Genomic DNA, 19860 nt, shown 5'->3' on the forward strand with positions numbered 1-19860 from the left:
AAATATTAATGCAGAGAAAAGACTCTCTCTGTGGCCCTGTCAGTGCTTGGAAAAAGATGTCCCCGCCACTGCCTGTTCACAGCTGTATGTTATGGGCAAGTAGGGGAAGTATGTAGCCCCACAGAGCTTAGCCACACAAGTCCTCATTTCCTAAGCAACCTTTTACATAAGTAAAAGTTCCCAAGGATTACTGATATTCAGAGATGCTAAGGGTAGGCCACTCTGTGCCCAAAAGGCAAAAACAAAAAGTAAAATAATAATAATAACCATTAGTTAGGGAAGAGACTGGAAAAGGATGGAGATGAAGGAATAACTGGAAAAGCCAAGATAAAAATCTACCCAGAAACTTATTTCTAAAGTATATACATTAAAAAGCCTTAGCCTAGCAGAGCATGGTGGCTCATGCTTATAATACCCACACTCTGGGAGGTGGGGAGGGATTGCTTGAGCTCATGAGTTGAAGACCAGCCTAAGCAAGAGTGAGACTCTGTCTCTACTAAAAATAGACAAACTAGCTCCATGTCATGGTGGACACCTATAGTTGCAGTTACTGGGGAGGCTGAGGCAAGAGGATCACTTGAACCCAGGAGTTTGAGGTTGCAGTGAGCTATGACACCATGGTACTCTACTGAGGGTAACAAACTGAAACTCTGTCTCAAAAAGAAAGAAAGAAAGAGAGAAAGAGAGAGAGATGGGGAGAGACAGAGAGAGAGAAATAAAAAGAGAGAAAGAAATAAAAAAGAAAAGAGAGAAATAAAATAAAAAGGAAATAAAGAGAGAAAGAAATAAAAAAAAAAAGAGGAAAAAAAGAAAAACAAAATTAAAAGTTAAAAAAAAGTCTCAGCCAGTGTACAATGGTACACCCAACTGGAACTCCTTTCCTTCACATGAACCTACTCCAAATCATTTGCCATGACATCAGCTATCTCAATTTTTTATTCCTTATTGGGGGGGCATTAGCAATTTCTTACAAAAGAAGAGCAGACTAGAATTTACTTTATCTTGGCTGAGTCTGCCATCTGGGGATTTTCTGACGTGAGCCCTCACCTCAGGGTGGTGCACATCACAGGTGGGGCTGACGCTGCAGGCGATCTGGCCTTAGTCAGGCTTCAGGAACGTGCCGAGCCACGGCCGGTCTCCTCTTTCCTGTGAAGACCTATCTCATATACAACATTTACTCGGGACAGCAGTAAAGGTCATACTACCTTAATCCCTAGGCAGGTACGTGTGGTAGTCCATGAGTCCCACTGTGGAGACTCTCTAAAGTTGAATGAGAAGGACTGAAGATTTTAGCCAGAGGCTTCTATTTAGGCATGTTAGGAAAGAGGAGAACAGGGAGGTGTGGGAGCTCATAGCTCTTATTCTTTGTAGTGAGGAATTCTGTCTAGTAATTGATTCTTGAAGGTTCTGTTGCACCATACTCGTGCTATGATTGGCCATCAGCAAGTTCACAAGGCCTGATTCACGGACCAGTGGACTGCAGATGACACAGGGAAGGCTTTGCTACTCCTGCCCACCTGGAGAGCAGTGGATATTAATATCTGGGAACACTGTCTCCTAATAGGGCAGGATTAGATGATACTCTAATAGGATTGCTAGATATACAAATTCAGCAAGTCTAATGTATCCATGCTGATTAGATTTGAGGGCCTTGCTGGTAACAAGGCTATGCCCAAGTAGGGATTTGGGGCTATAACTCAAATGCTTTAAAAACTCTACACAAGTAAAATCTGCCAGGCAGAGAGGGAAAGAGAAAGTGTCCACCAGCTCATTGACTGTTGCCATAAAATAACAGTACTTTGTAATCATTTTTCTTCTGAGGAGTTTAAATCTAATTTTTAGAGTGACCTGAGACAGCTGGTGGCATCCCAACCCATCACTAACAAGACGTTCAAGTGAGGTGGCACCTGGACAGAACATGGGTTACAGCTAAAAACTTCTAGGTCATGCCTGTCTCTGTGACCTCCAAAGAACTCATCCCACTAATTTAGGAATTATTTTTCAAACACATTCAAAGATTTCAAATTAATACTATCCAATTAATGAAATTTTAAGTTAAAAAAAATGAGAATCCTACTGTTGTCAGATCATGTCCCACCGAACTGCTGCCCTAGGTTGTGGAGAGGAACAGTTAGGAGCGGGCATGTCATCTAACAAGAGAAGACGGACTGGGAGGTGACTTAACCACCCTGAGGATATGTGAAATGTTTACTGCAAAAAACCCCAAAAAACAAAAAACATCAAGTCCATCCTACATGGGTTCAAGTAGTAGAATTTCAGGGCAGCCTCAGAGAGCAGAGATCACACATTATGAAGATCTTGGTTTTGAATGAACATGAAGAAAAAGGAGTCAGCTGCATGGTGAGAGAGTTCCTTTCACTGAAAGAGATCTAGCAGAGGACGGCCATGACCTAGCAGGGGTGTGTGTGGAGGACAGCCGTGACCTAGCAGGGGTGTGTGTGGAGGACAGCTGCCCACTGCTCAGTAGCCTGGGCTAAAGAGGTTCCTCTACAATTCTGTGGCTATGGTGCTTCTGGGTAGACCCATCCTGATCTTCCCTGGGAGCCCTGAACTCTTTGAAAAAGTACTCTCTTCCTGAATGCCAGACTTTTGAGCAGAGCAGGCTCCCTTTTATGGAAAAAACCACGTCCTTCTGGCTCTTAAGCATTATGTGTTTCCCTAGGAGAAGAGATTTGGAGACACGGTTTAGTAAGTTGTAAAACATTCAGCCAAAACGTTTGGATCCCAATTTGTTTGTCTGATTAATTTTCTTAAGATTCTCTCAATGTTACCATATAATTCCAGATACTCCCAGATTGAGCAAAATGGAACATTTAGTTAAGTAAAGGAATGAGAAGGAGACAGTCTCCCAATTCAGATTCACCTCCACCTGCCATCAGCATAAATTCAAGTTGAAAAATGTTGATTACACTCTGGGCCCATACAAAGAACTGCTGCATGTCATGAGAAAATCTGGGATGAATATATCTCTCTATTTCTCCCTTACTGTCTCATGTAGGAGACAGTGCTTCTCATCTGAAGCACTGATGTGTTTAGTTACTGTGTAGGACCTTACTTCACAAAGTCACAGAGTAACAACATCCAGTTAGTAATTTAGAAGAACCCAGGCTTTGGAATCAGATGGCAAGGTTGCCAGTCACAATTTGTTACTTTAGGTAATTTGTAATGTATCTTCTCATTTTATAGAATTTGCAAAAGTAATTAAAGTCCTTGCTCTCCACACTCACTTCCTTATAAAATGAGTAATAAATTAAGATATACAAGATTCTATGGTTCATCAGTAAACACTTTTTCTAACCAAATTTCTTAAGAATTTATCACACAATGACACCGCAGAATAAATTAGATTTGTTGTTCTTATGTAGTTTTTTTAAAGTAAATTTAGGAAGCACATATCAAGTATGTGGGAAATAAAGAGACTCAGTACTATCTTTACTCATCTCTCGCTTTATTCAGTAAGACCTATTTTTATAAACTAAATTTCATTTAGTGACAAAGTGAGTAAGTAAACTGAGAAGTCTGGTATTTTACTGCCCTATTCATCTACATTTCCATCTTTTTTTTTTTTACGTCTTAAGTTTCCTGATGCTAGGCACCATGTCTTACTTGTGTTTTTATTTCTAGTCTTTAGTACCATGCCTGAGATGTGCAAAGCATTTCATACACATTTATTGAAGGAGTAAATGAATGAATTTCCTCTCAACTATTTTCAACATTCATCTTTCATAATTTTTGAAGGGTGTTTCATGTCCACAGAGCTAAGGACTTACTTTGCTTATACTGGAGCACCCAAAATGTGGTGTTTTGACATGCTGAACTAAGGAAGAAGGCTCGAGGTCCTCTGACCATTGACCCCCACTTCAATCCTCTGTTGCTCCCCAAGCACAGAATGAGGCTGTTCTCTGATGTTCTCTTATCTACCTGGAAAACCAAACCCACCAAAGGGGAACACAATTGCCTTTGATCCACCCACCTGAAATTCCAGTAACCAGAGAAGATTAAAACTCATACCACAGAGGAAGAGACTGAAAATTAAACAGCACACCTAAAGCCCAGACTGACGCCGTCCCAAACTCTTGTCTGTTCAATTCTCAAAGACAATAATTTACCAACCATTGTCTGAGCACTGGGCCCATCTGTTCCTCCTAAAACTTACTTACTGCCCATCAAACAGCTGCATTCCCCCATCTCCCCTTCCTCTATGAAGAAGGATATCTAAATATCTGGACCCCACTGGGTTACTGGGTAATCACTCTGTTGCGATTTACCCCATGCATGTTAAATAAATCTGTATGCCTTTTTTCCTCCTATGAACGTGACTACTATAAGTTCATTTTTAGTGAACCTTCAGAAGTTCCCTATGCCGACCAAATGAATGCAATACTTGTTCTTTTGGTTCCACATCCCCTACATTAAACAACAATTTTAGTCTCCCAATCATAGCCATCCTTGAATTCTTGAAATAGCACCACTCTCCTGCCATCTTTTCCATCAATCTACATAAACCCAAATCTCCAAATTTGTCTCACATAATGCAAACTTCTTGATTAGCATTAGCTGATCTGTGCAAGCCTATGTATTTCCGATATTCCTGTCACTTTTCTCCTACTTTCTTTCTGGAATTCTTTACTGCTTAATTCCATTTACTTAGATTCTCATTTTTTCATAACAGAAAATGAACATTAGACAGTTGTCTTTATAGCATCTGTGGTGTAATCATGCATTTCCACCTGGATTGAATAATTTGATTCTAAAAGTGAGCTAGGTAAGGGCATTAAGAACTATGTCTTATCTCCAGTGCTCTAATCAGCTGGCAAATTCTCATCTGTATTGAGAATTTCCCTTGGAAAACAAAAATTGCTGGATGATTTCTTGAACTGGGGCAAGAGCTATGAAACATCTTAACATTTTTGTCAATGGCATCATGTTCCATGATGCATCCCTTCATCCTTGGTCATGTCCTAAGAAACACTGCGATGATTTGTACTCTGAAATCCATCAGGATTATTCACAGTCCCCAAGAAATTATCTGAAGACAGATTCTTGATCAAAAACATCCGACATTTTCCTTTCATATCCTCATTAAAAAACACTTATGACTTCTCCACATATGATAATGATTCTCAGAGGAAGGAAAGTCTTGGATTATATTTCTCTCATCAAAGACTCAATCCTGGGAATTAATGTTATGATTAGCATCTTCATTTCACCATGTATACAGTTAGAAGATACCAAAAAGACAAAAATAAAAACCTCTATCAGTCACATAAACAGAAGCAAAAACACAGACCACATGATTCTCTCAATTGATGCAGAAAAAGCATTTGACAAAATTCAGCATCCTTTTCTGACAAGGTCACTAAAGAAAACAGGCATAAGTGGGACATTTCTTAAAACTGATGAAAGCCATCTACAAGAAACTCACAGCCAATATCATATTGAAAGGAGTAAAACTAAGAGCATTGCCACTTAGAACTGCAACCAGACAAGGATGCCTGCTATGGCCACTGCTATTCAACGTAGTGCAGGAAGTTCTCGCCAATGGGATCAGGCAAGAGAAGGTGATCAAGGGTATTCAGACGGTGACAGAGGAGGTCAAACTCCACCTCTTTGCAAATGACATGATCTTACACCTGGAGAACCTCAAAGACTCAACTACAAAGCTCTTAGAAATGATCAAAAAATACAATAATGTCTCAGGATACAAAAATCAATATTCATAAATCAGCAGCCTTCATATATGTCAACAAGAGTCAAGCTGAGAATAAAATCAAAGATGTAATCTCCTTCACAGTAGCTTCAAAGCAAATGAAATACCTGGGAATATATTTAATAAAGGATGTGAAGGATCTCCACAAAGAGAACTACAAAACCCTGACAGAAGAAGTAGCAGAAAATGTTAACAAATGGAAGAACATACCATGCTCATGGCTGGGAAGAATCAACATTGTTAAAATGTCCATATTACCCTAAACAATCTACATATTTAATGCAATTCCCATCAAAGTACCAACATCATATTTGGAAGAAATTGAAGAAAGCAGTATTTCATTTCATATGGGACCAGAAAAAATAAATCTCAAATAGTCAATGTTATTTTTAGAAGTAAAAACAAATCTGCAGGCATCATATTATCAGACTGCAGGTTATACTACAAATCTACAGTGATCAAAACAGCATGGTACTAGCACCAAATAGATCTATGGAACAGAAGAGAGAATGCAGAGATAAACCCAGCCATATATCTCCATCTAATCTTTGATAAAGTAAACGAAAGCATACCCTGGAGAGAAGAATCACTACTTAACAAATGGTGCTGGGAGAACTGGTCAGCCACAGAGAACTCAAATTAATCAGCAAGAAAAGAGCAAACAACTCCAATGATAAGTGGGCAAGAGACTTAAACAGAAACTTCACTGAAGATGACAGATAAATGGCCAATAAACACATGAAAAAATGTTCATCATCCTAATATCACAGAAATGCAAATCAAAACCACCCTGAGATATCACCTAACTCTAGCAAGATAAGCCCAGGTCACAAAATCCCAAAGCTGCAGATGCTGTCCTGGTTGTGGAGAGAAGGGAACACTTTTGCACTGTGGGTGGGGTCGCAAACTAATACAACCTTTATGGGAAGAAGTATGGAGAATTCTCAGAGCTAAAAGTCGACCTTCCATTTGATCCCACAATCCCATTACTAGGCATCTACCCAGAAGAACAAAAATCATTTTACAACAAGGATATTGGCACTAGAATATTTATTGTAGCTCAATTCACAATTGCCAAGATGTCAAAGCAACCCAAGTGCCCGTCACCTCGTGAATGGATTAACAAACTGTGGTATGTGTACACCATGGATCACTATTCAGCCATAAAAAGATGGAGACTTTACATCTTTTGTATTTACTTGAATGGAGATGAAATACATTCTCTTTAGTAAAGTAGCACAAGAATGGAAAACCAAGTACCCAATGTACTCAGTACTAATACGAAACCAATATGTAGACAATTACATGCCCACACCAAAGAAAAACACATGTATATTCTAGTGAGGGGAGGGGGGAAGGGAAAGGGGAGAGCGATTGGCAAGGTCTTACCTAACACAAACAATGTTGGGGTACACAGCACACCCCCTAGGTGAAGGGCTCAACTACAACTTGAACTTCACCTTGGAAGCAAAAACAATGTAGCCTAAACATTTGTACCCTCATATTAATCTAAAATTAAACAAAAATCCTAAAACAACAACAACGACAAAAAACTATATCAGGCTCAAATTGTAACATTCTATCAAGTAAACGTCTAAAGCATTATTTCCTATGTGGGAACTATTTTAACAAAATTTGTATGCTAGCATAGTTGAATAAGGCCCAAACAGCAGGAGCTGTTTTAGGAGAAAAGTGCTATTCATGAAGATTCCAGCTGTCAGTCACCGTCACTGCAGCACACTTCTCTTGCACAATCCCCTCTCCCCACCTCTCTTTCATACCTTGTAGCCCAAGGAGGGGCACACTTTAGGAGGTGGGCAATTAAGTTCACAGACTCATCCCAGGAACTGCAACATTCCTATTTTAATTCCCTAACATTTTAATTCCTGCAAAGTCATTAAAAGGAGACTATCCCACAGTGATGTTCAGCAATGAGGTTTGTTACCCTTTTTTCTAGGATGAGTTCCCAAACTTAATTGTCTAAACTCATATCACAACAGCTCTGATGGCCAATCTAGAAAAAGAGTTCCAAAATTTGAAGGTGGACTAGGTTTTGGAGTCAGTGCACAACTTCCCAAGGGGAACACTTTGAAGGTGACTGTAGTGACATTCAGCAAGGATGTACATAGCATTTTCTGGGATGAGTTTGTGAACTTAAATGTCCAACCTCATAGGCTGCCAGCAGCCAGGAACAACTAGTGTTCAAAATACTCCTGAGATTCGTATTCTTGTGGCCATCCAGGTCATAGATCTGTTCCCACCCACCACTTGGCCACCCGCAGGCTGCCGACCGCCAGGCCCTCTCCTGGTTACCAGCATGGTTCATAGTGCTCCACCCTTTCCTCTCTTTTAAGGCAGCTGATGTCTGCCTCTACTGCATTTCACAACTATTAAATGTGGAATATTTGAGGTTCCAGGATGCTTTCCTTCAGGCTGTCCTCACCTGGGCATGAGCCCTGGACTGCGCCTATGATAGCCATACCTCCTCCCTGGCCTTGAGGGCAAGCAAGTGGGTGAGTGCTCAGGACTGAAAATCCTTAAGTCGTTAAAATCCAAAGTTACTAAAAGGAGATAGCAAGCCCTGCCTTTGGAAAGTGAGACAGAATAAACTTGTGGTAGACACTGGTGGGTTTTGATGGACCTAGTAAACTATCTACATCTTCTCACCAGACTGAAACATAGAATTAAAGGACAGTGAAAGTAATTCCCCAAAGCACTTGCTGAACGTCTGTTGTGTGCGGAGCACTGGGGAAAGCAAAGCTGAAAACGCCACACATCATCTCTTTCTACGAGGCTCCTACAACCTGCCGTAGTCCCACACAGGCACAGTGGCTCTGTGATGGGTTATTACCACAGCAGACACAGAAGCAAAGCACGAGAGGGTCACGGGTCACCAGCAATCAGTTACGCCTCCGAGGAGAAGCAAGAGCACATCAGGAAGGACTGCAGGAGGCAGTATCTCTCCAGACCACAGCCTAACCTGAACTGGCTTTCAAGGTTTGAATACTACAGCTAACCATTCCACTTCTCTACTCAGTTCTACAGTGCATGAAAGGCGTAAGAGGTGGCCCCCCCCGAGATGAGGCCAGGTTCATTTGAAAGGGGAGGGGGACCCGCCTGGGCAGTGAGAAGGTGAGGGGTGACGTCTGCACCACGGGGGCAGTTAGAGGCTCCTTTTACATGGGGCTACAGGGGTGGGTAGCCAGATCCTTTGTGTCTTAGGTAGAGAGCAGGAGGAGGAAGAGGGCAAGGGTTTGTGTGTGGCTGTGTTAGGCCCCCAACAGTACATGTGGTCAAAACGAGATCAAAATAGGGTAGTTAAATGAAAAATGCCTTCGGTAAGACCTCTGCTAAACTAGGCACGACAAACTCTTCCCCATCATCTCTAGAATAAATGTAATACTTTGTACTAGATTATGTTCAAAGAAGGGCAACAGAAAACTAGTCTAATATATTTAATTTGTTAAGGAAGCTCTTGTTAGATGGAGAGAAAAACGAGATTCAGTTTCATTTTAATTTTTAGCAATTCATTCTCAGTTCCAATTCTATTTTTTTCACACTATCAGCTTTTTAAATCACTACTGTATTTCAGTTTTTATATGGTAATTAAACATTGCCTGCTAAGAACTAAATTAAAAACAGAACACTCTCAATAAAGCAAAATGATTTACTTTAAATCACTAACTTTATTTCCTTTTGGAACATAATGGTCTGCATTTCAGGCACATCCTGCTTCTAACTTACTAAGCAGAGGAATGGGCACTCCCATGAACTTATGCACCAACACATATAGATTTATTGTCTATAATAAATAGTTAATAGGTATATAGACATGCCTGTCAAATGGCAGAGAAAAGCTTGAATCTTGGTCTAACAACTTTCCGAATGTGGAAGTTAAACTTTAAAAATAATTGAGTGGAAAAACCCCCACTGATTTCAAAAGTTTAATAATAACTCTGTTTTTAGAAGATGCTTTTCAACTTCTCTAACAGCTACTGTGTAGTAACATTCCCATTCCAGTTTGAGGGCTCGCACAGAAGCCCGATCCCACCCCAGCAGGCCGTCTCTCACCCCCCACTTCAGGCAGGCAGGCAGCTGCTCACTCGGTGTTCACTGAGCAACCACGGTGAGCAAAGCTCTGTTCCTGCCCCATGATTTGGACACCAGCCAGGGAGGCAGCCAAGGAAAGCACCAACTCTCGTCCAGTAGTCGGGGCAGAAGGAGAATCAAGATGCTCCCAAGTGCAAGCACCCAAGCCATCTGAAGAAGAAGATTTGCTGTAGAAAAAGAGGCCTGCACTGAATCTGGAAAGACTGAAGGACACGGGGTATTGGCCAGGAGGAGGAGAGAAAGCTGCTTCAAGCATGAATTTCTATCATTTCTACCTTTCCACTTTGAATAGTCGCTGAATTGCATTCTGCCTCTCCCTCCTCACATCCATCGCTTCACTTCAGACCCTCAGTATTGTCTCCTGGAAGATATTAACAAATGAATTCGCCATAGGTAAGCTGAGGCCTCATGAGAGCAGAAATGAGAGGGTGACCCATTCATGTGCCTGGACAGACCTTTACCTTTCACCATACACAGCCGAGCCAGGAAACCCTCTGAAAGTGACTGCCGTACAGGTCTCAGGCCTCAGAGACCCTCTCCCAGACCCGTCTCTGAACCCTCCACACCCTGACCTGCCAAGAACACGTGCAGACCTGCTACTAAGCTGAACTTCAACCACGCAGCTGTACGTCACGAGTGGATCCTTATACACACGTTGTGCCACACGCGTTGCATGCATCATTAGCCAGCAGGATGGTCCGTCTTGTAGAGAAATTAACCAAAGCAGTATAATTCACTTTCATACTGCTTCACTTGTGTGGCCTTAGAAGTTATTCTTACAGCACAAAACTTTAACCTCATGTAGACATAATTATCACACCCATTCACTGTTCTCCCAGAAAAATCCAAACTTTAAAATTTATTTTCAACAAAGAAGGAATTGACCTTATAACTCTTTCAACGATTCATCACCAAAGCGTTCTTAGCCTTTCTGCAGAAGACAGTGTGTGGGGTGGGTGAGACACACAGAATGAATTTATTCTCTCCCACCTCCCTGTCAGAGGAAGGGAATAAATATTCCAGACAAGTGAAGTGACATTCCCAAAGTTACACAGGAAATTGGCAGCAGAGCTGAGCCTACTACCTGGAACTCAGATCCTCTGGTTCTCAATTTTTTTTTCATCTTATCTGTCTGGCCCTAGACTTCTGGTAGTGTATAAACATGGCTTCTCCCTGTAGCTGAGAGTCTCCTGTCCCAAATAAGTACGGTGTAGTCATCTGCAAGAGAGAAGGAAGTCATACAGCCACAATTAAAACCACTGACTCCTTTCCATCCAATTTAAAACGCCTCCCCCTCTCAGTACTAGGATCCTTACATCTTTCACTTCCATTCACTTTCTTAATGGCTCTCACCCCATTAGGTGTGTGTAGGAAAGAGTCCCCAACACAGAAGCAAATCCCCCCCAATTCTCTCAGCATATTCATTGTTAGAGGACTTGTACTTTGCAGTGTGGAACACAGCACATGGATTCTGTTTGTTTTATTTCCTGGGGACTGTGCCAAGGTTCCGCAGAGAGCAGGAATGTGTTCTGTCCTCTTAATGAACTTGAAAGGTCTCTTCCCTTCTTGATGAGCAGCAGTCCTTTGCACTGGTACAGTCCTTTCTGCAAGGGCAGCTAGACGGCCTGGAAGGTCCCAGCCCTTCAATGGCTATTTTGCATTATGTGAGTGGCAGCTACAGCATAAGCAGGGCAGCCAAAGCAAAGCTGGGGCCTGTGTCTCCTGACAACAGGGCACTGTCCAAACTCTCAGACCACGGGGTGACAGTATGCAGTCTGGGGTTGGCAGGTGGGAATGCACTTGGGGAAGACAGGTTTCCACAGAACCCTCCTCTCAAGCAGGAGTTCTAAAGATGGCCTCAGGCTCTCTCTGTCCCCACACCACCATCCTTCCCAGCCTTTGATGCCACCTCACCTACCCTTTGTGAACAGGTGTGATTTAAGAACACAAGGTGTCCAGGAAAATGCCCATTCCATCCAGAATAAGGACAGAAAGGTACAAGATCTCTCAGACACATTAAACACAAATCCATTTTTACTATTGCAACACTGAGGTATGTATTATAAGATTTTCAGGCAATCATTGAGTCTCTTAGGGACTCCAGAATAAAAGAATAAAAGCCAACAATAATTCGGGTGAAGGATGTAGCATTTTCATCTCCCCCCAATGCTATTCAAACTTAATCTCTTCCAATATAAATGTGTCTGATTTCACTTATTCTATTAGAATATTATAAAAGATTTTATACAGTCGGGCACACAGAAGTCTTCATTCTGCAAGGTGTGTTGGCAGCCGTCCCCCTCTATGTCTACAGAGGCCTACTTGAATCACTTTATGTAAATTTTCCACACACTGATATTCAAAATGAAATCACCTTTCACGGATGGGGGGAGAAAGTACAACACAAGACAATTGTACTATTTAGAATTTATGAACGCCAAGTAGTAGTCCAGGTACAGAGGACACATGGCCGACCTTATTCCACACCTAGAAATTGGTCACACGTGTCACTGGTCTGCAACACTGTATACAGGTGAGAGATCAAGTATAGCCCTTCTCTGTTCCAAACAGGAATGACATTCACCTGTGGATGCAAAATCAACAGGCAACCCTGGGCCAGCTGCTTCAGCAATGCTACACTCTCACAGAGACAAACCTGCAATCAGAGGTGCAATTTGGAGTCTTGGCAATGAGCAACTTTAAAGCTGAATGAATAAAACCACCCATGGGACTGATTCTCCTTTGGATTCTTTTCATATGACTTCAGAGCACATTAGGTCCAACTCATGTCTTTCTCTGCTCCTCCTGGGGAATAAAATGAAAAACAGGCAAAAACTTCCCATAAACAGATGACCATCTAGTAAACGGATGGCCAGCTACACAGAGCATCCTCAGTGTGTTAGGACAGAGTCTGGAGAAAGGGGCCCAATTCAATGCACAGTCCCTGATTTGAGGGCAAAATTGGGTGGTTTATCTTCCTAAATAAAATTGCAATTGTCACCTCAGAAGAATTCTAACACAAAGCTTCTGCTTATCGATATTTTATGGGTATACCTTTTTCAGGACCCTGTATTAAATATTTTGTAACTTGTGGTCTGTGAAAATTTAACAAAAAAGTTTTAATCAATTGTATTTTAAAAAGAAAAGGGAAAAATTGTCCACTTGATTAATAATAATACATAAATAATACCAGCTTCCCTATTTTATGAGTTTGTTTAAAATAACAATACAGATTATTTTTCAGTTTCATGAGAATTTCACATCTTTATTTTTCCATTTCTTTTGATCTGAGTCAGTTTTTACTTTTCTCCCAAGAAATGGCATGACAAATTGGTAACAAATTTTTATTTGTATTTGCTTTTAGCTCATAATTTGTAATATTTTTCTTTTTCTTACAATTACTTAAACAGGACCTCTTAAAAAAAAAAAGAATTTTTCCGCACCTTTCTTCTTACCCTCTATAGTCAAACTACCAAACCGTTGTGACTTGAGTGTAAAGATTATTCTTGGGAAGTTAATTTAATGCCATGACACACTAATCCTGAGTTAACAATGAAGAAGAAATAAATAAACATTTATTATACTCTGGTTTTTTTGTTCATGAGGCCTGGAGATAAATACTGAACAAAGGTAGCTATCAGATGATGTCATGGTCCACAAAAGATCATGAACCAGGACAGGGACCCACAGACGGTAACACAGGCATGTCACTCACCAGACAGTGCCGGGACAGCTAGAGGAGAGGGAGGCCCTGACAGCCCATGGGACAAAGGACGGACGATAGAACCGACTCATTTTGTAGATTAGTGGTTCTCACATTTTAGATTAAATTTGTTAGAGCTAGAATACAGCACTGCTTTCCCAGAGAACCACAGCAGTATTATCACAGATATGATCCACTCTGGACTCAGATGTTCCCAGGACCACCCCTGGGGATCAGACACGGGCTGGGGGTGGAATGCCAGGGAGAGAGGACCACCTCAAACACTGTACACAGGGCAGCACGTACAGGTATAGAACACCCAGAGACGTGGGCAGGTGTCTGCTCGGGAAGGCTTGGCTGGCCATGTGAAGGAGTTGGAAAGTGATCCTAACCAATTTAAGTGTTTAAAACAATAAGGGATCAGATGTGCTTAATAAGCTTTAATGAGAGTAGCTTTTTGGAATAAAGCCATGAGGAAATAAAATAATCTGTTTGTTGTTGTTTTAAATATAGGCACTAATGTCAAGGATTTGAAATGCCCAGGTGTTTTTTTTTTTTTTTATTTTCTTTCTAAAACACTATTGCTTAGTATTTGGAGGTGTGAGATGACACCAGATGACCCATAAATACTGCAGACACCATCTATAGCCCCACGAAAGAGGGCTTCCTGGACAGTCCCCGCATTTCTCACTGTCACGATGTGTTCATCATCACAGTCCTGCCCCCCAGGTGAGACCACTGCTGGGAGAGGTCAGGGAGCATCGCAGCCAGAGCCCCACACAAAGTAAGTAGCAGCAAGAGGCTGCCATGATCCGGGCGTTCCTGAAACAGCAAGTGTTATCAGTCCCAGGGAAAAGTCAAAGGATCCCTCCCCTTCATCCCACACCACCAGCAAGAAAGCACAGCCAGCGACATGCAGACTGGGGCCAGGAGTGAGGGGCTGAGTTCACTGCCCCGCCAACCCCTCAGGTAGATTAGCGACCTCATGCAAAGAATTCCACAATGCAGTCAATGCAAAATTATGTAAGTAATCATTATGTGCTTATCTAAGTGTCCTGATTATGTGTCATCAGCAATATTTTTATTTGATATAAACTAAAAGAATTAATTACCTTTTCCCATAAACTAAATATGTAGGACTTCTATCAATGAATTATAGCAAAAACACATAATTAACATTGTACTTAACCTAATGGAACATATATCCTGTTTTTTTCAGCTTGTATGAAAGCATCTACCTTGGTTTCACTACATACTAATTAAATTGAAAATAAAAATTTGAACTCTAAAAAAAATAAACTTTAAATTTTTGTTTGTTTGTTTGTTTTGTTTTGTTTTGAGGCAGAGTTTCACTTTGTCACCCTTGGTAGAGTGCCGTGGCATCACACAGCTCACAGCAACCTCCAACTCCTGAGCTTAAGCGATTCTCTTGCCTCAGCCTCCCAAGTAGCTGGGACTATAGGTGCCTACCACAACGCCCGGCTATTTTTTGGTTGCAGTTCGGCGGGGCCAGGTTTGAACCCGCAACCCTCGGTATATGGGGCCGGCGCCCTACTCACTGAGCCACAGGCGCCACCCCTACTTTAAATTTAATTAGATGGATACTGTTTGAATGAAGGCTTACACCTAAAATATGATAGTGCATGCCAAGGAATTATTCAGTCCTTGGCACACCTTCTTTCAGTGAAGATTTAGTAACAATTTAGCAATGTAGCTGAGCCTAAAGAGATTCTGCTGAAGTAAAAATGTTAATAAAAACTGAATTAAGAACAAAGAGAATTCTTACTGTATTTCTCAAAGCTTTCAATGTAATAGATATCAATTGTAGCATCTCTGGGAACATAAATCTGGTAAAAAAGAAAATATTGCAGTTCTGAAGAATTTGTAAACTATATTTACAAAGTGATATCAGAAGTGATTTTTTTTGGAGACAGAGTCTGAAGCTGTCACCCTGGGTAGAGTGCTGTAGTGTCACAGCTCACAGCAACCTCAAACTCTTGGGCTTAAGCGATTCTCTTGCCTCAACCTACAGGCACCTGCCACAACGCCTGGCTATTTTTCTGTTGCAGTTGTCATTGTTGCTTTAGCTGGCCCAGGCCGGATTCGAACCCGCCAGCCTTAGTGTATGTGGCTGGCACCCTACCCACTGAGCTACGGACACCACCCTCAGCAAAAATATTTTAACACATTATATACTCAATAATCTAAAGCCTATGAGAAGCCTCTTTCCCTTCAAGATGATGGCCAACAAAGACACATGCTGAAAGGTGGTGTCCCAGTTTAACAAACTATGCAGTCTTTAAGCCTTATTAAAAGTGAGGCCCAAGATGAAGCAGGATTGCTTGAAGCCAAGAGCTCAAGACCAGCCTAGCCAAGATAGTGAGACCACATATCTACAAAAAAACTTTAAAATTAGCCAGGTGTGGTGGTGTGCCCCTGTAATCCCAGCTACTCAGGACACTGAGGCAGGAGGATTGCTTGAGCCCAGAAGTCCAAGTTTTAAGTAACCTATGATCACACCACTGCACTTTAGCCTGGGAACACAATGAGATCTGGTCTCTAAGAAAAAAGAAAAAAAGAGGGGGGCACCCACTGCTAAGGAGAATATTCTGTATTATCTCTGTGGTTAGACAGAGTGAATGTCTGATAAGGTAGTGACAATATCTGTGAATAGGAACAGATGGATCGATGGGAAGTAACAGGGAGGTTTTGACACTTACGAGCTCAAGTTCATTTCCCTTGGCCCCCTAGCATGCACCTGTGCTGTCAGAACCCTGGTTTCTCACTACCCAGCACACCCACACCTGCCCACCCCCTGCTGGCTTTCCCACCACCAGCACCCCTGGCTCAGCCTTGCTGCTGAGCTGGTGATACTCCTCATGGTCAGATTCCTCCTGTGTGACTCTGAAGCCTTTTCTAACTTGTCCATCTTTGTCAAGGTCTCCCCATTCCCTAAATCGCCTCTGTACTCAGAACTGCCTTGCTTGGCTCATGACTGCATAGTACACATTTCTGATGCTCTGAGTAGGTTTCTTGGGAACAGGGATTTACTCACAAGTATTTTCAGAATTCTCTTTGCATCACTACCATGAGAATCACAGGATATGATATTAATGCTTAGCACTGAAATCTTCTTTCAGTAGAATTTGATCTGCAAATGTACTCTTTGCCCCAGGAAAATTTGTGAAGAGGAACATGATTTTGATAACCAAATCCCCCAAGTGGCTGCCTTTCGATACAGTCAAAAAGGAAAAGAATGTTCTGTGTTAACCAAAGGACATTTTCCTAGCCTGCAAGAGTTTATTTGTAAATAAAAAATAAAATACAGTGTCTTTTGTCTGCCAGTGAATGACCTGGATCTACTTCCTGGCTAAGTGAGAAGAAAAGTGTAGCTTTTGAAAGAAAACACCACCAGATGCGTTCTTGGTTCTCTTTATAGCTCTGATCATGATTTATGTCAAGCATCTAGGAGAGTGCCATGGAGTCTGGAGACAGCTCACAAATGATGGTCTCCCTGAACGTGAAATATCTGTCTACAGATGTCCCTAAAAGTTGATCATGGTTAAACTTACCTAAAAAGAATGTGGATAGAATCATGACATTATAAGCTAAGTTACCCCTAATTTAACAGCATCAACCTGGAATCCAACATCTAGTTTTGAGAGGAATTAAACTAATACAATGTTCCAAAATAAGGGAAGGTCCTCTCACTTAGAAAACCAGGCTAAGTGTGACCAGTGTTCCACTGCTGCATATGCAGCTCTCGCCCCGAAGGAGAGGAGCGGAGAACTTTCTAAGAGAGGACCCCTTGCCCTCCAGGAGCTGAAACATTCTACCTAGTGAGTAATAGAAGTTCCGGGAAGCAATCTAAATGGAACTTAGAAGACCCAGAGAAGGTTCAATGAAGCCAACAAATATTTGCCAGACTTTTCCTTTAGGAAATCAGCACTAAACAATAAACATTTTTGAGCCTGTAGGGTGCCAGGCACTGTGCTGAATGCTGGAAATGAAATAGTAAAACAAAGGTTCAAAGAGTTCACAGACCACAAACACAGCTGGACAGATGAGCACAGGAGCACAGCTGCCCGATAACAGCATGTGAAATACGCTCTGTATGGATATATTAACTTTTTCAAATTGCCAAGTTGAGGAAGCAACTCAAGTGCCCATCAACCCATGACAGACTGTCACAGATGTGTACCATGAGTACTATTTAGCCATAAAGAGATGGAGACTTTACATCTTTTAGGTTTACTGGGATGGAGCTGAAACACATTCTTCTTAGTAATGTATCACAGGAATGGAAAAATACATGTCCAATGTACTCAATACTAATATGAAACCAATGTATAAACAATTACATGCTCATATGGACAATAAAACACAAATATATTCTAATGCAGGGCAGAGGGAGGAGGGAAGGGAAGGGTTGAGGGGGGACGACAATTGGCAGGTGGGAGGTCATGAGGTGGGATCTCACCCAACGTACACTTAGTAAGAGTGTATAACACACCCTCTGGGTGAGGGGCTCTTCTACAAATGAAACTTTACCCTGGAAGTGAGAATAATGTAATCTGAAAATGTGTACCCTCATATTAATTTGAAATAAAAAGTAAAACAAAATAAAACAACCAAAAAGAAAAAAGAAAATTGAGCTCAATCACCTGGCTATGAAGATTGTATTTTGTGTCAACAGGACAGCCCCCTAAGGGGCCCACATTAAACATCATTTCAGGGTGAGTCTGAGAGAGCACTTCTGAATGAGACTGGCCTGTGAATCAGTGGATTTAGTAAAAGAGATTGTCTTTCCCAGTGCTGGTAGGCCTCATCCAATCTGCGGAGGGTCTAAACCAGGTGTCCTCAAACTACGGCCTACGGGCCACATGCAACCCACCGAGGACATTTATCTGGCCCACTGGGTGTTTTTGCCGCCACTGCCTGTCCTGCTTAGTAGCTGACTTGTCCCAGGGCCCAGAGTCCGGCCCTCCAATGGTCTAAGGGACAGTGAACTGGCCTCTTGTTTAAAAAGTTTGAGGACCCCTGGAATAGAACGAAAAGGCAGAGGATAAAGAATTCACCCCTCCTGCCTGTTTGCACGAGCTGGAACATTGGTCTTCTTGTGTCCCCTGATTGGGGTTTATATCAACTCTGCTGGCTCTCGGACCTAGAACTTGGACAGGAATCACACCACCAGCTTCTACAGATGGGAGATGATGGGACTTCTTAGCTTCCATAATAACATGAGACAATTCCTCATAATAAACCCCTCATGTTACAATAAATATAATGAAGATACTTCCTTACTGTATATATTACTATAATGAAGGACCAATAAGGATATAAATAATGATTCTGTTTTTCTGAAGAAGTCTAATTTACTATGTTTAAAAATCAGCACACCTCCAATGGCCATGAACAAAGTAACAGCAAGCTGACACAAATTCCTTCCTGGAGTGAGCAACCGGCAATAATGATTCAGGAAACATCTTTGGAGTGCTGCAAGGACCCCAGGCAGAAGTTGACTCAGAAGAGCTTTTACTAAGTTCACAGAGGTGATCCCTGAGCCCTGCCCCAGAGGAGCCAGATCAGCACTAAGCCAGGAGGGGCTGCAGAGCTTCCCACCGCGGTCTTAGGGCCTCTGCCCAGCTACTGGGTGACCAGCAGTTTGAAACAGAAAAACAGAGACAGAAATAAAAAGAATAAGAGAAGCACAGATAATAAGTAAGCCAATAGCAACACTTTGTGTAGCAGCTGAGTCAGAAAACATTTAATGGGCAGATTGACACGATCCCCTGTGGCTGACCCAGCTGTGTTCCGCACACATGCTCCGGGCAGGGGCTCTGCTGAGAGCCAACAAGCACTGGCGTGAGTCCAAGCATATTTACCTAGCATTTCACAGCCCTTTTTTTTTTTTTCAATTTACATTTAAAATTAGCATTTTCCCACATTGTTGGAATCTCTGCAAACAAATTAATCTGATAAACTAGAAAATATACAAAAAATAGAAATGGACAACTCCCCTTGATACTTTGGTGCAATTTATAAACAGACAAGAGAATTGAATAGAAATTTTTCTGTTGAAGACAAATGGCTAACAAACACTTGAAAAAAAATGCTCATCATCCCTAATCATCAAAGAAATGTAAATCAAAGCCACCCACCTGGAGATATCATCAGCCCACATCACAAAGTCCCAAAGCTGCAGTTGCTGGCATGGATGTGGAGAGCAGGGAACACTCTGACACTGCTGGTGTGTCTGCAAGCTAATACAGTCTCTACAGAAAGAAGTACGGAGAATTCTCAAAGATCTTCCACC

The 19860-nt window shown here is 41.8% G+C and overlaps 1 protein-coding gene across 1 annotated transcript in view; it reads right to left on the bottom strand.

Annotated features, from left to right (window-relative positions):
- LHFPL6 (LHFPL tetraspan subfamily member 6) overlaps window positions 1-19860 on the bottom strand; it is a 278107-nt gene that overhangs the window by 118310 nt on the left and 139937 nt on the right. The window lies entirely within an intron of this gene.

The sequence above is a fragment of the Otolemur garnettii genome, unplaced genomic scaffold (assembly GCF_000181295.1).
Source record: "Otolemur garnettii isolate 467f Iridium unplaced genomic scaffold, OtoGar3 scaffold00154, whole genome shotgun sequence".
In the NCBI taxonomy this organism is placed as follows: domain Eukaryota; kingdom Metazoa; phylum Chordata; class Mammalia; order Primates; family Galagidae; genus Otolemur; species Otolemur garnettii.